Raw genomic sequence first — 12229 nt, 5'->3', positions numbered from 1 at the left:
CTGTGGGCTGATAGCTTTGAAGATATGTTCTGATGGTGGTGAGAGTGGAGCAGGACTGTCTCCGTGGCGCAATTCGCTAGCGTGATCGGCTGTTAACCGAAAAGTTGGAGGCTCGAGCCCACCCAGTGGTGGTGCGGCGCTTTTTTTTCTTTGGGTTGATAGCTTTGAAGATATGTTCTGATGGTGGTGAGAGTGGAGCAGGACTGTCTCCGTGGCGCAATTGGCTAGCGTGATCGGCTGTTAACCGGAAAGTTGGAGGTTCGAGCCCACCCGTTGGTGGTGCGGCGCTTTTTTTTCTTTGGGCTGATAGCTTTGAAGATATGTTCTAAAGGTGGTAAGAGTGGAGCAGGACTGTCTCTGTGGCGCCATTGGCTAGCGCGATCGGCTGTTAACCGAAAGGTTGGAGTTTCGAGCCCTCCCTGGAGTGGTGTGTTGCTTTTTTCTTTGCGCTGATAGCTTTGAAGATATGTTCTGATGGTGGTGAGATTGGAGCACGACTGTCTCTTTGGCGCAGTTGGATAGCGCGATCGGCTGTTAACCGAATAGTTGGAAGTTCGAGCCCACCCGTTGATGCTGGGGCGCTTTTTTTTCTTTGTGCTGATAGCTTTGAAGATATGTTCTGATGGTGGTGAGACTGAAGCAGGACTGTCTCCGTGGCGCAATTGACTAGCGTGATCGGCTGTTAACCGAAAAGTTGCAGGTTCGAGCCCACCCGGTGGTGGTGCGGCGTTTTTTTTTCTTTGGGCTGATAGCTTTGAAGAATGTTGTGATGGTGGTGAGAGCGGTGCAGGACTGTCTTCATGGCGCAATTGGCTAGCGCGATGGGCTGTTAACCAAAAGGTCGGAGGTTCGAGCCCACCCGGTGGTGGTATGGCGCTTTTTTTTCTTTGGGCTGATAGCTTTGAAGATATGTTCTGATGGTGGTGAGAGTGGAACAGTACTGTCTCCGTGGCGCAATTGGCTAGCGCGATCGGCTGTTGACCGAAAGGTTGGAGTTTCGAGCCCTCCCGGGAGTGGTGTGTTGCTTTTTTCTTTGCGCTGATAGCTTTGAAGATATGTTCTGATGGTGGTGAGAGTGGAGCAAGACTGTCTCCGCGGCGCAATTGGCTAGCGCGATCGGCTGTTAACCGAAAGGTTGGAGGTTCGAGCCCACCTGGTGGTGGTGAAGCGCTTTTTTTTCCTTGCGCTGATAGCTTTGAAGATATGTTCTGATGATGGTGAGAGTGGAGCAAGACTGCATCCGTAGCGCAAAGGGCTAGCGCGATCGGCTGTTAACCGAAAGGTTGGAGTTTCGAGCCCTTCCGGGAGGGGTGTGTTGCTTTTTTCTTTGCGGTAATAGCTTTGAGGATATGTTCTGATGGTGGTGAGAGTGGAGCAGGACTGTCTTCGTGGCGCAATTGGCTAGCGCGATCGGCTGTTAACCGAAAGGTTGGAGGTTCGAGCGCAACTGGTGGTGGTGCGGCGCTTTTTTTTCTTTGGGGTGATAGCTCTGAAGAAATGTTCTGACGGTGGTGAGAGTGGAGCACCACTGTCTCCGTGGGGCAATTGGCTAGCGCAATCGGCTGTTAACCGAAAGGTTGGATGTTCGAGCCCACCCGGTGGTGGTGCGGCGCTTTTTTTTCTTTGGGCTGATAGCTTTGAAGATATGTTATGATGGTGGTGAGAGTGAAGCAGGACTGTCTCCGTGGCGCGATTGGCTAGCGTGATCGGCTGTTAACCGAAAAGTTGGAGGTTCGAGCCCACACGGTTGTGGTGCGGCGCTTTTTTTCTTTGGGCTGATAGCTTTGAATATATGTTCTGATGGTGGTGAGAGCGGAGCAGGACTGTCTCCGTGGCGCAATTCGCTAGCGTGGTCGGCTGTTAACCGAAAAGTTGGTAGTTTGAGCCCACCCGGTGGTGGTGCGGCGCTTTTTTTTTCTTTGGGCTGATAGCTTTGAAGATATGTTACGATGGTGGTGAGAGTGAAGCAGGACTGTCTCCGTGGCGCAATTGGCTAGCGTGATCGGTTGTTAACCGAAAAGTTGGAGGTTCGAGCCCACCCGGTGGTGGTGCGGCGCTTTTTTTTCTGTGGGCTGATAGCTTTAAAGATATGTTCTGATGGTGGTGAGAGTGGAGCAGGACTGTCTCCGTGGCGCAATTGGCTAGCGTGATCGGCGGTTAACCGAAAAGTTGGAGGCTCGAGCCCACCCGGTGGTGGTGCGGCGCTTTTTTTTCTTTGGGCTGATAGCTTTGAAGATATGTTCTGATGGTGGTGAGAGTGGTGCAGGACTGTCTCCATGGCGCAATTGGCTAGCGCGATGGGCTGTTAACCAAAAGGTCGGAGGTTCGAGCCCACCCGGTGGTAGTATGGAACTTTTTTTTCTTTGGGCCGATAGCTTTGAAGATATGTTCTGATGGTGGTGAGAGTGGAGCAGTACTGTCTCCGTGGCGCAATTGGCTAGCGCGATCGGCTGTTGACCGAAAAGTTGGAGTTTCGAGCCCTCCCGGGAGTAGTGTGTTGCTTTTTTCTTTGCGCTGATAGCTTTGAAGATATGTTCTGATGGTGGTGAGAGTGGAGCAGGACTGTCTTCGTGGCGCAATTGGCTAGCGCGATCGGCTGTTAACCGAAAGGTTGGAGGTTCGAGCGCAACCGGTGGTGGTGCGGCGCTTTTTTTTCTTTGGGGTGATAGCTCTGAAGAAATGTTCTGACGGTGGTGAGAGTGGAGCACTACTGTCTCCGTGGGGCAATTGGCTAGCGCGATCGGCTGTTAACCGAAAGGTTGGATGCTCGAGCCCACCCGGTGGTGGTGCGGCGCTTTTTTTTCTTTGGGCTGATAGCTTTAAGATATGTTCTGATGGTGGTGAGAGTGGAGCACGACTGTCTCGTTGGCGCAGTTGGCTAGCGCGATCGGCTGTTAACCGAAAGGTTGGAAGTTCGAGCCCACCCGGTGATGGTGGGGCGCTTTTTTTCTTTGTGCTGATAGCTTTGAAGATATGTTCTGATGGTGGTGAGAGTGGAGCAGGACTGTCTCCGTGGCCCCATTGGCTAGCGCGATCGGCTGTTAACCGAAAGGTTGGAGTTTCGAGCCCTCCTGGAGTGGTGTGTTGCTTTTTTCTTTGCGCTGATAGCTTTGAAGATATGTTCTGATGGTGGTGAGAGTGGAGCAGGACTGTCTCCGTGGCGCAATTGGCTAGTGTGATCGGCTGTTAACCGGAAAGTTGGAGGTTCGAGTCCACCCGTTGGTGGTGCGGCGCTTTTTTTTCTTTGGGCTGATAGCTTTGAAGATATGTTCTAATGGTGGTAAGAGTGGAGCAGGACTGTCTCCGTGGCGCCATTGGCTAGCGCGATCGGCAGTTAACCGAAAGGTTGGAGTTTCGAGCCCACCCGGTGGTGGTGCGGCGCTTTTTTTTCTTTGGGCTGATAGCTTTGAAGATATGTCATGATGGTGGTGAGAGTGAAGCAGGACTGTCTCCGTGGCGCGATTGGCTAGCGTGATCGGCTGTTAACCGAAAAGTTGGAGGTTCGAGCCCACACGGTTGTGGTGCGGCGCTTTTTTTTGGGCTGATAGCTTTGAATATATGTTCTGATGGTGGTGAGAGTAGAGCAGGACTGTCTCCGTGGCGCAATTCGCTAGCGTGGTCGGCTGTTAACCGAAAAGTTGGTAGTTTGAGCCCACCCGGTGGTGGTGCGGCGCTTTTTTTTCTTTGGGCTGATAGCTTTGAAGATATGTTATGATGGTGGTGAGAGTGAAGCAGGACTGTCTCAGTGGCGCAATTGGCTAGCGTGATCGGTTGTTAACCGAAAAGTTGGAGGTTCGAGCCCACCCGGTGGTGGTGCGGCGCTTTTTTTTCTGTGGGCTGATAGCTTTGAAGATATGTTCTGATGGTGGTGAGAGTGGAGCAGGACTGTCTCCGTGGCGCAATTGGCTAGCGTGATCGGCTGTTAACCGAAAAGTTGGATGTTTGAGCCCACCCGGTGGTGGTGTGTTGCTTTTTTCTCTGCGCTGATAGCTTTGAAGATATGTTCTGATGGTGGTGAGAGTGGAGCACGACTGTCTCCTTGGCCCAGCTGGCTAGCGCGATTGGCTGTTAACCGAAAGGTTGGAAGTTCGAGCCCACCCGGTGATGCTGGGGCGCTTTTTTTTCTTTGTGCTGATAGCTTTGAAGATAAGTTCTGATGGTGGTGAGAGTGGAGCAGGACTGTCTCCGTGGCGCAATTGGCTAGCGTGATCGGCTGTTAACCGGAAAGTTGGAGGTTCGAGTCCACCCGTTGGTGGTGCGGCGCTTTTTTTCTTCGGGCTGATAGCTTTGAAGATATGTTCTAATGGTGGTAAGAGTGGAGCAGGACTGTCTCCGTGGCGCCATTGGCTAGCGTGATCGGCAGTTAACCGAAAGGTTGGAGTTTCGAGCCCACCCGGTGGTGGTGCGGCGCTTTTTTTTCTTTGGGCTGATAGCTTTGAAGATATGGTATGATGGTGGTGAGAGTGAAGCAGGACTGTCTCCGTGGCGCAATTGGCTAGCGTGATCGGCTGTTAACCGAAAAGTTGGAGGTTCGAGCCCACACGGTGGTGGTGCGGCGCTTTTTTTTGGGCTGATAGCTTTGAATATATGTTCTGATGGTGGTGAGAGGGGAGCAGGACTGTCTCCGTGCGCAATTCGCTAGCGTGATCGGCTGTTAACCGAAAAGCAGTAGTTTGAGCCCACCCGGTGGTGGTGCGGCGCTTTTTTTTCTTTGGGCTAATAGCTTTGAAGATATGTTATGATGGTGGTGAGAGTGAAGCAGGACTGTCTCCGTGGCGCAATTGGCTAGCGTGATCGGCTGTTAACCGAAAAGTTGGAGGTTCGAGCCCACCCGGTGGTTGTGTGGCGCTTTTTTTTCTGTGGGCTGATAGCTTTGAAGATATGTTCTGATGGTGGTGAGAGTGGAGCAGGACTGTCTCCGTGGCGCAATTGGCTAGCGTATCGGCTGTTAACCGAAAAGTTGGAGGCTCGAGCCCACCCGGGGGTGGTGCGGCGCTTTTTTTTCTTTGGGCTGATAGCTTTGAAGATATGTTCTGATGGTGTTGAGAGTGGAGCAGGACTGTCTCCGTGGCGCAATTGGCTAGCGTGATCGGCTGTTAACCGGAAAGTTGGAGGTTCGAGCCCACCCGTTGGTGGTGCGGCGCTTTTTTTTCTTTGGGCTGATAGCTTTGAAGATATGTTCTAATGGTGGTAAGAGCGGAGCAGGACTGTCTCCGTGGCGCCATTGCATTGGCTAGCGCGATCGGCTGTTAACCGCAAGGTTGGAGTTTCGAGCCCTCCCTGGAGTGGTGTGTTGCTTTTTTCTTTGCGCTGATAGCTTTGAAGATATGTTCTGATGGTGGTGAGAGTGGAGCACGACTGTCTCCTTGGCGCAGCTGGCTAGCGCGATCGGCTGTTAACCGAAAGGTTGGAAGTTCGAGCCCACCCGGTGATGCTGGGGCGCTTTTTTTTCTTTGTGTTGATAGCTTTGAAGATATGTTCTGATGGTGGTGAGAGTGGAGCAGGACTGTCTCCGTGGCGCAATTGGCTAGCGTGATCGGCTGTTAACCGAAAGGTTGGAGGTTCGAGCGCAACTGGTGGTGGTGCGGCGCTTTTTTTTTCTTTGGGGTGATAGCTCTGAAGAAATGTTCTGACGGTGGTGAGAGTGGAGCACCACTGTCTCCGTGGGGCAATTGGCTAGCGCAATCGGCTGTTAACCGAAAGGTTGGATGTTCGAGCCCACCCGGTGGTGGGGCGGCGCTTTTTTTTCTTTGGGGTGATAGCTCTGAAGAAATGTTCTGACGGTGGTGAGAGTGGAGCACCACTGTCTCCGTGGGGCGATTGGCTAGCGCAATCGGCTGTTAACCGAAAGGTTGGATGTTCGAGCCCACCCGGTGGTGGTGCGGCGCTTTTTTTTCTTTGGGCTGATAGCTTTGAAGATATGTTATGATGGTGGTGAGAGCGGAGCAGGACTGTCTCTGTGGCGCAATTCGCTAGCGTGGTCGGCTGTTAACCGAAAAGTTGGTAGTTTGAGGCCACCCGGTGGTGGTGCGGCGCTTTTTTTTTTCTTTGGGCTGATAGCTTTGAAGATATGTTACGATGGTGGTGAGAGTGAAGCAGGACTGTCTCCGTGGCGCAATTGGCTAGCGTGATCGGTTGTTAACCGAAAAGTTGGAGGTTCGAGCCCACCCGGTGGTGGTGCGGCGCTTTTTTTTCTGTGGGCTGATAGCTTTGAAGATATGTTCTGATGGTGGTGAGAGTGGAGCAGGACTGTCTCCGTGGCGCAATTGGCTAGCGTGATCGGCGGTTAACCGAAAAGTTGGAGGCTCGAGCCCACCCGGTGGTGGTGCGGCGCTTTTTTTTCTTTGGGCTGATAGCTTTGAAGATATGTTCTGATGGTGGTGAGAGTGGAGCAGGACTGTCTCCGTGGCGCAATTGGCTAGCGTGATCGGCTGTTAACCGGAAAGTTGAAGGTTCGAGCCCACCCGTTGGTGGTGCGGCGCTTTTTTTTCTTTCTGCTGATAGCTTTGAAGATTTGTTCTAATGGTGGTAAGAGTGGAGCAGGACTGTCTCCGTGGCGCCATTGGCTAGCGCGATCGGCTGTTAACCGAAAGGTTGGAGTTTCGAGCCCTCCTGGAGTGGTGTGTTGCTTTTTTCTTTGCGCTGATAGCTTTGAAGATATGTTCTGATGGTGGTGAGAGTGGAGCACGACTGTCTCCTTGGCGCAGTTGGCTAGCGCGATCGGCTGTTAACCGAAAGGTTGGAAGTTCGAGCCCACCCGGTGGTGGTGCGGCGCTTTTTTTTCTTTGGGCTGATAGCTTTGAAGATATGTTCTGATGGTGGTGAGAGTGGTGCAGGACTGTCTCCATGGCGCAATTGGCTAGCGCGATGGGCTGTTAACCAAAAGGTCGGAGGTTCGAGCCCACCCGGTGGTAGTATGGCACTTTTTTTTCTTTGGGCCGATAGCTTTGAAGATATGTTCTGATGGTGGTGAGAGTGGAGCAGTACTGTCTCCGTGGCGCAATTGGCTAGCGCGATCGGCGGTTGACCGAAAAGTTGGAGTTTCGAGCCCACCCTGGAGTGGTGTGTTGCTTTTTTCTTTGCGCTGATAGCTTTGAAGATATGTTCTGATGGTGGTGAGAGTGGAGCACGACTGTCTCTTTGGCGCAGTTGGATAGCGCGATCGGCTGTTAACCGAAAGGTTGGAAGTTCGAGCCCACCCGGTGGTGGTGCGGCGCTTTTTTTCTTTGGGCTGATAGCTTTGAAGATATGTTCTGATGGTGGTGAGAGTGGTGCAGGACTGTCTCCATGGCGCAATTGGCTAGCGCGATGGGCTGTTAACCAAAAGGTCGGAGGTTCGAGCCCACCCGGTGGTAGTATGGAACTTTTTTTTCTTTGGGCCGATAGCTTTGAAGATATGTTCTGATGGTGGTGAGAGTGGAGCAGTACTGTCTCCGTGGCGCAATTGGCTAGCGCGATCGGCTGTTGACCGAAAGGTTGGAGTTTCGAGCCCTCCAGGGAATAGTGTGTTGCTTTTTTCTTTGCGCTGATAGCTTTGAAGATATGTTCTGATGGTGGTGAGAGTGGAGCAGGACTGTCTTCGTGGCGCAATTGGCTAGCGCGATCGGCTGTTAACCGAAAGGTTGGAGGTTCGAGCGCAACCGGTGGTGGTGCGGCGCTTTTTTTTCTTTGGGGTGATAGCTCTGAAGAAATGTTCTGACGGTGGTGAGAGTGGAGCACTACTGTCTCCGTGGGGCAATTGGCTAGCGCGATCGGCTGTTAACCGAAAGGTTGGATGCTCGAGCCCACCCGGTGGTGGTGCGGCGCTTTTTTTTCTTTGGGCTGATAGCTTTGAAGATATGTTCTGATGGTGGTGAGAGTGGAGCACGACTGTCTCGTTGGCGCAGTTGGCTAGCGTGATCGGCTGTTAACCGAAAGGTTGGAAGTTCGAGCCCACCCGGTGATGCTGGGGCGCTTTTTTTCTTTGTGCTGATAGCTTTGAAGATATGTTCTGATGGTGGTGAGAGTGGAGCAGGACTGTCTCCGTGGCCCCATTGGCTAGCGCGATCGGCTGTTAACCGAAAGGTTGGAGTTTCGAGCCCTCCTGGAGTGGTGTGTTGCTTTTTTCTTTGCGCTGATAGCTTTGAAGATATGTTCTGATGGTGGTGAGAGTGGAGCAGGACTGTCTCCGTGGCGCAATTGGCTAGCGTGATCGGCTGTTAACCGGAAAGTTGGAGGTTCGAGTCCACCCGTTGGTGGTGCGGCGCTTTTTTTTTCTTTGGGCTGATAGCTTTGAAGATATGTTCTAATGGTGGTAAGAGTGGAGCAGGACTGTCTCCGTGGCGCCATTGGCTAGCGCGATCGGCAGTTAACCGAAAGGTTGGAGTTTCGAGCCCACCCGGTGGTGGTGCGGCGCTTTTTTTTCTTTGGGCTGATAGCTTTGAAGATATGTCATGATGGTGGTGAGAGTGAAGCAGGACTGTCTCCGTGGCGCGATTGGCTAGCGTGATCGGTTGTTAACCGAAAAGTTGGAGGTTCGAGCCCACACGGTTGTGGTGCGGCGCTTTTTTTTTGGACTGATAGCTTTGAATATATGTACTGATGGTGGTGAGAGTGGAGCAGGACTGTCTCCGTGGCGCAATTCGCTAGCGTGGTCGGCTGTTAACCGAAAAGTTGGTAGTTTGAGCCCACCCGGTGGTGGTGCGGCGCTTTTTTTTCTTTGGGCTGATAGCTTTGAAGATATGTTATGATGGTGGTGAGAGTGAAGCAGGACTGTCTCAGTGGCGCAATTGGCTAGCGTGATCGGTTGTTAACCGAAAAGTTGGAGGTTCGAGCCCACCCGGTGTTGGTGCGGCGCTTTTTTTTCTGTGGGCTGATAGCTTTGAAGATATGTTCTGATGGTGGTGAGAGTTGAGCAGGACTGTCTCCGTGGCGCAATTGGCTAGCGTGATCGGCTGTTAACCGAAAAGTTGGATGTTTGAGCCCACCCGGTGGTGGTGTGTTGCTTTTTTCTCTGCGCTGATAGCTTTGAAGATATGTTCTGATGGTGGTGAGAGTGGAGCACGACTGTCTCCTTGGCCCAGCTGGCTAGCGCGATTGGCTGTTAACCGAAAGGTTGGAAGTTCGAGCCCACCCGGTGATGCTGGGGCGCTTTTCTTTCTTTGTGCTGATAGCTTTGAAGATAAGTTCTGATGGTGGTGAGAGTGGAGCAGGACTGTCTCCGTGGCGCAATTGGCTAGCGTGATCGGCTGTTAACCGGAAAGTTGGAGGTTCGAGTCCACCCGTTGGTGGTGCGGCGCTTTTTTTCTTCGGGCTGATAGCTTTGAAGATATGTTCTAATGGTGGTAAGAGTGGAGCAGGACTGTCTCCGTGGCGCCATTGGCTAGCGCGATCGGCAGTTAACCGAAAGGTTGGAGTTTCGAGCCCACCCGGTGGTGGTGCGGCGCTTTTTTTTCTTTGGGCTGATAACTTTGAAGATATGGTATGATGGTGGTGAGAGTGAAGCAGGACTGTCTCCGTGGCGCAATTGGCTAGCGTGATCGGCTGTTAACCGAAAAGTTGGAGGTTCGAGCCCACACGGTGGTGGTGCGGCGCTTTTTTTTTGGGCTGATAGCTTTGAATATATGTTCTGATGGTGGTGAGAGGGGAGCAGGACTGTCTCCGTGCGCAATTCGCTAGCGTGATCGGCTGTTAACCGAAAAGCAGTAGTTTGTGCCCACCCGGTGGTGGTGCGGCGCTTTTTTTTCTTTGGGCTAATAGCTTTGAAGATATGTTATGATGGTGGTGAGAGTGAAGCAGGACTGTCTCCGTGGCGCAATTGGCTAGCGTGATCGGCTGTTAACCGAAAAGTTGGAGGTTCGAGCCCACCCGGTGGTTGTGCGGCGCTTTTTTTTTCTGTGGGCTGATAGCTTTGAAGATATGTTCTGATGGTGGTGAGAGTGGAGCAGGACTGTCTCCGTGGCGCAATTGGCTAGCGTATCGGCTGTTAACCGAAAAGTTGGAGGCTCGAGCCCACCCGGGGGTGGTGCGGCGCTTTTTTTTCTTTGGGCTGATAGCTTTGAAGATATGTTCTGATGGTGTTGAGAGTGGAGCAGGACTGTCTCCGTGGCGCAATTGGCTAGCGTGATCGGCTGTTAACCGGAAAGTTGGAGGTTCGAGCCCACCCGTTGGTGGTGCGGCGCTTTTTTTTCTTTGGGCTGATAGCTTTGAAGATATGTTCTGATGGTGGTGAGAGTGGAGCACGACTGTCTCCTTGGCGCAGCTGGCTAGCGCGATCGGCTGTTAACCGAAAGGTTGGAAGTTCGAGCCCACCCGGTGATGCTAGGGCGCTTTTTTTTCTTTGTGTTGATAGCTTTGAAGATATGTTCTGATGGTGGTGAGAGTGGAGCAGGACTGTCTCCCGTGCGCAATTGGCTAGCGTGATCGGCTGTTAACCGAAAGGTTGGAGGTTCGAGCGCAACTGGTGGTGGTGCGGCGCTTTTTTTTTCTTTGGGGTGATAGCTCTGAAGAAATGTTCTGACGGTGGTGAGAGTGGAGCACCACTGTCTCCGTGGGGCAATTGGCTAGCGCAATCGGCTGTTAACCGAAAGGTTGGATGTTCCAGCCCACCCGGTGGTGGTGCGGCGCTTTTTTTTCTTTGGGGTGATAGCTCTGAAGAAATGTTCTGACGGTGGTGAGAGTGGAGCACCACTGTCTCCGTGGGGCAATTGGCTAGCGCAATCGGCTGTTAACCGAAAGGTTGGATGTTCGAGCCCACCCGGTGGTGGTGCGGCGCTTTTTTTTCTTTGGGCTGATAGCTTTGAAGATATGTTATGATGGTGGTGAGAGTGAAGCAGGACTGTCTCCGTGGCGCGATTGGCTAGCGTGATCGGCTGTTAACCGAAAAGTTGGAGGTTCGAGCCCACACGGTTGTGGTGCGGCGCTTTTTTTCTTTGGGCTGATAGCTTTGAATATATTGTCTGATGGTGGTGAGAGCGGAGCAGGACTGTCTCTGTGGCACAATTCGCTAGCGTGGTCGGCTGTTAACCGAAAAGTTGGTAGTTTGAGGCCACCCGGTGGTGGTGCGGCGCTTTTTTTTTTCTTTGGGCTGATAGCTTTGAAGATATGTTACGATGGTGGTGAGAGTGAAGCAGGACTGTCTCCGTGGCGCAATTGGCTAGCGTGATCGGTTGTTAACCGAAAAGTTGGAGGTTCGAGCCCACCCGGTGGTGGTGCGGCGCTTTTTTTTCTGGGGGCTGATAGCTTTGAAGATATGTTCTGATGGTGGTGAGAGTGGAGCAGGACTGTCTCCGTGGCGCAATTGGCTAGCGTGATCGGCGGTTAACCGAAAAGTTGGAGGCTCGAGCCCACCCGGTGGTGGTGCGGCGCTTTTTTTTCTTTGGGCTGATAGCTTTGAAGATATGTTCTGATGGTGGTGAGAGTGGAGCAGGACTGTCTCCGTGGCGCAATTGGCTAGCGTGATCGGCTGTTAACCGGAAAGTTGGAGGTTCGAGCCCACCCGTTGGTGGTGCGGCGCTTTTTTTTTCTTTCTGCTGATAGCTTTGAAGATTTGTTCTAATGGTGGTAAGAGTGGAGCAGGACTGTCTCCGTGGCGCCATTGGCTAGCGCGATCGGCTGTTAACCGAAAGGTTGGAGTTTCGAGCCCTCCTGGAGTGGTGTGTTGCTTTTTTCTTTGCGCTGATAGCTTTGAAGATATGTTCTGATGGTGGTGAGAGTGGAGCACGACTGTCTCCTTGGCGCAGTTGGCTAGCGCGATCGGCTGTTAACCGAAAGGTTGGAAGTTCGAGCCCACCCAGTGGTGGTGCGGCGCTTTTTTTTCTTTGGGCTGATAGCTTTGAAGATATGTTCTGATGGTGGTGAGAGTGGTGCGGGACTGTCTCCATGGCGCAATTGGCTAGCGCGATGGGCTGTTAACCAAAAGGTCGGAGGTTCGAGCCCACCCGGTGGTAGTATGGCACTTTTTTTTCTTTGGGCCGATAGCTTTGAAGATATGTTCTGATGGTGGTGAGAGTGGAGCAGTACTGTCTCCGTGGCGCAATTGGCTAGCGCGATCGGCGGTTGACCGAAAAGTTGGAGTTTCGAGCCCTCCCTGGAGTGGTGTGTTGCTTTTTTCTTTGCGCTGATAGCTTTGAAGATATGTTCTGATGGTGGTGAGAGTGGAGCACGACTGTCTCTTTGGCGCAGTTGGATAGCGCGATCGGCTGTTAACCGAATAGTTGGAAGTTCGAGCCCACCCGTTGATGCTGGGGCG

Source organism: Rhipicephalus microplus, unplaced genomic scaffold, assembly GCF_043290135.1.
Source record: "Rhipicephalus microplus isolate Deutch F79 unplaced genomic scaffold, USDA_Rmic scaffold_29, whole genome shotgun sequence".
Lineage (NCBI taxonomy): Eukaryota > Metazoa > Arthropoda > Arachnida > Ixodida > Ixodidae > Rhipicephalus > Rhipicephalus microplus.
The sequence above is the reverse complement of the archived record's forward strand: the minus strand, read 5'-3'. Positions refer to the sequence as shown.